The sequence below is a fragment of the Vipera berus genome (genome assembly GCF_964194415.1).
Source record: "Vipera berus genome assembly, chromosome: 1".
Classification (NCBI taxonomy): Eukaryota; Metazoa; Chordata; class Lepidosauria; order Squamata; family Viperidae; genus Vipera; species Vipera berus.
Window position 1 is genome coordinate 118,903,416 of NC_138202.1, and position 3,826 is coordinate 118,907,241.

At 36.5% G+C, this 3,826-nt stretch overlaps 1 pseudogene across 1 annotated transcript; it reads left to right on the forward strand.

The window, feature by feature from the left end:
* The first annotated feature begins 1,221 nt into the window (after positions 1-1,221).
* LOC308660015 (olfactory receptor 5T17-like) lies at positions 1,222-2,183 on the forward strand (annotated as a pseudogene). Its single transcript has one exon. The product of its transcript is annotated as an olfactory receptor 5T17-like (transcript).
* The last annotated feature ends 1,643 nt before the right edge of the window (positions 2,184-3,826 follow it).

Sequence of the window (3,826 nt, forward strand, 5' to 3'; positions counted from 1 at the left end):
TAACTATCCTGTTTTACAACAGTATGATATGGGGGTTTAAAATTATTAGTTAGACTATGTACAGTCCAGTTCCATTGATTTTTCCCAGAACTACTTCATTTAAAATGTCCATTTTCTCCCCTTTCCATTTCCAGTCAGGGTCTTCCATTTTGCCCTTGTTTTCCATTTTCATTTCAATCCAGCACGTGTTTTGAGTAGCTGTCAAGCATGGAGATGGATGGGTGCAAGAAAAGTTCTGAATTTTATACAAAGTCTTGTTTGGAGGGAAATTCCAAAATCAAATATAAGTATTGCATGTAGCTGGATTTCTGGTCCTCAGAAAGTATGCATTCTGCAAACAAAAGGTGTGATCAGATTGTAGTTCACCTGCAACAGATTTTATTTTCTGGAAAATCTGCCATTATTTTAAACTAAGGAAATTGTAATTGTTCAATGATAGAAGATCATATCTACCTGGATTTCTTTATTTAATGGTCATATTTTGCTTACATTTTAGAAATTTAAAGAAATTCCAGTAGGTTTAAAAATGTTTTTGCATATGTATATAAATGATCATGTGTTTCAGGCTTATTCTTGGCTTTTCTAATTACCGACTATTACCTTTCAATTTTGCTCAGAAATAAATCTGAACACATTCAGTTGCTTATTCAGAAAATTCTGAAAATAAGTGAAAACATATGGATGAAAATTTTACTAATTTGATGACCATGTGTTAAACTAAACATCTCTTAATTTTACTGCTCTTTCCAAAACTATAGATAGTGTTGTATTAGGGTTGGTTTTGTATTAGATAGCAGGATGAATACAGCGCCATAAACTTAAGAGATAGCTTCATGCCAATAATAGTCCAAGATTCTTTTTAAGCATTGAAAGAATGCTTAACCAATAATCCTGTATATTTATTCACTCATATAATATAAATTTGCTTCAGGAGTATTTAATTCTGAGGCAGATCAGGTTGTAGGTTAAATACAATTGTTAAATTCTAAAGCTAGTTCAAAATCACTTATTGGTTTTGCTGCCTGCAAGCAATAAACTAACATAGTTATTCATTTGGGAACCCAGAAGATTTATTGCCAAAAGATTTCTATCACCTTATTCAATTATCTTTACTCACTGATGGCAATAATCTCTGTACTTTCATTTTGTGTTGTACAAAAACAATGGTTGCTTTTCCTCATCTATGCTTTGGATTTTTGCAGATATGGGGAAAAAAATCTGGACATGATGTTTGAAGAAAATACCACCACAGCCGTCAAGGACTTCATATTTGTAGGTTTAACAAGCAGTCCTAAAATGCAGATCATCCTCTTTTTAATATTCTTTCTCATTTATGTAACTACTTTGATTGAAAATCTAGCAATGGTTGCTTTAATAGGAACTAGTGCCTGTCTCCATACCCCTATGTACTTCTTTCTCAGCAGTTTATCCATTCTGGATGCATGCTTCTCTTCTGTGTTTGCTCCAAAGATGTTAGTGAACTTTTTTGCAGATAAAAACTCAATTTCCTATACTGGGTGTGCAATACAGATGTACTTTTTTATAGGTCTAGGGAGTGCAGAATGCTTTCTCCTTGCTGCAATGGCTTATGACCGGTACGTAGCTATCTGCAAACCCTTGCTGTATCCTGTCCTCATGTCTCCCAAGGTCTGTATTCTTCTGGTGGCAAGTTCCTATGTTCTTGGCCTTTTTCATTCTCTCATACACACTATTTTTACTTTCCAACTCTCATTCTGTGGTTCAGTTATCAATCATTTTTTCTGTGACATCACTGCGCTTTTATCACTTTCCTGTTCTGATACTTACATCAATGAACTTCTGATCTTTTATGTAGCTGGGCTAGTAGAAATAATCACCATCCTGAGTGTAGCAATTTCTTATGTATACATTCTCACCAACATTGTAGTAGGAATTCACTCTGCTGCAGGCAGGATCAAAGCTTTCTCCACTTGCACTTCACACCTCACTGTAGTCACCATCTTCCATGGGGCAATCCTTATTTTACACTTCCAACCAAGATCTAGCAACAGATCACCTCATCAAGATATGAGTGACAAAATTCTTGCTGTTTTCTACACAATTGTTATCCCCTTACTGAACCCTTTGATTTATAGCCTGAGAAACAAAGAAGTCAAGGATGCCTTAAGAAGTTCTTGGAGAAGAGCCTGGGTCAAAATAATTAGATTTTTTTTGTTTAAAAAAAGCAACAGCTTTCCTAATTTAAAGGGGCCATGGTTTTGTAGTTAATCTGTAAATATTTTCTCTGAAATATAAAAGTGGAATGTTCTTTGCTATACTGTATTCTCAACTATGCTTCTTTCCATGTACTTGATGACAAAGTGTTAGGGTCTCCTCTGAAGATCTCTTTTCTCTCTAGGCCCAGGGCCAAGAGATCGTGGGTTCGTGTTTAGCAATAGCAATAGCATGTAGACTTATATACTGCTTCACAGAGCTTTACAGCCTTCTCTGAGTGTTTTATAGAGTCAGCATATTGCTCCCAACAATCTGGGCCCTCATTTTACTGACCTCTGAAGGATGGAAGGCTGAGTCAACCTTGAGCCAATCAGGATCAAGCTCCTGGGAGTGGACAAAGTTGACCTGCAATATTGCATTCTAACCACTGTGCCACCAAGTTTATGAGTGTTTTAGAGTTAATTGTGTAATTGCTAATATAAAATAAAAATGATTTCTTTGGATTTGTTATTTTGATATTTTTAGTCCTACATAAGTTGTGCAGAGTCATTTGATTAGGAGGAAGCCTTAAAAATCAAATGAATTAATCAATCTATGTACATCTTCACTATGAGCTGTGAAATCAATTGGTGGATCCTCTAACATTCTCCATGCATTTCCATTCCACATGACACATGTTGTCAACCGTCCCATTTGGCACATCCAAGAGAAGAAACTCCTGGCACATAGGAACTACCAAGAGTAAAGCTTTATGGAAAAATCCATTTAGGCACAGCTTAAGCAAAGTCAACTCTGAGGTTTTCCTGTGAAAACCCACATGGGTAAAACCCACTTTTCACCTCTGAGCAGCCCACAGTTCATTGTCCACCAATTACACTCAATGCTTTTATTTTGGGAAAACATTCTGCTCCAGGTGGTAGTTCCGAGAACTTGGCTTTGGTGGGTATCTCCTCTCTGGCAGCATAAGGCTCTCATGCATTTCTTAGCCTCCTCCCACTAGGAATTTACCAACCAACCCACCCACCCCGACCCATTTTTGTTTGGCAAACTGCAAGCTGGAAGTTGATGCAGGCAATGAAGAAAGCAAGTAAGCTTTGGCACTGGCGAATTCCTAGATTTCCTAGGAATAAATTTTAGAAAGGAGGAAATAAAAATATCTTTTCTTTTTTCTTTTCTTTTATTAAAGAGTTTTACAAAAACAAGTTTTTACAGTACATCCCCAAATCCCCCCCACCCCAAACCACCCCCTTCCCCCCACTTCCCAGAGCTAAATACAGGGTTATAGTTATAATAACTAATAAGAAATATCTTTTCTTTTTGGACTTTAAAACCACCTAATTCTAAATGGGGTGATAAAGATATCCTTGTTGGTGTTCTGTGATGTGAGAATTTTGTTGTTTTGTCATGAGGGGGCTGGATAAACTATGAAACATGTAAATAGAAGATAATTGAGGGCTTGTTTCTCATTTGCCATCCAATGAATGAGCAGAAAATCTGATCTACTTTCTTACCTTTCTTACCTGATTACCTTCTCCCTACTGCCCAAATTGTAACTCTTTGGGTTTGTATAACCATAATACTAAGTTCAGCTATCAAGCCGTTTCTGAAGTTGAATTTGCAGTATCGCCCCATT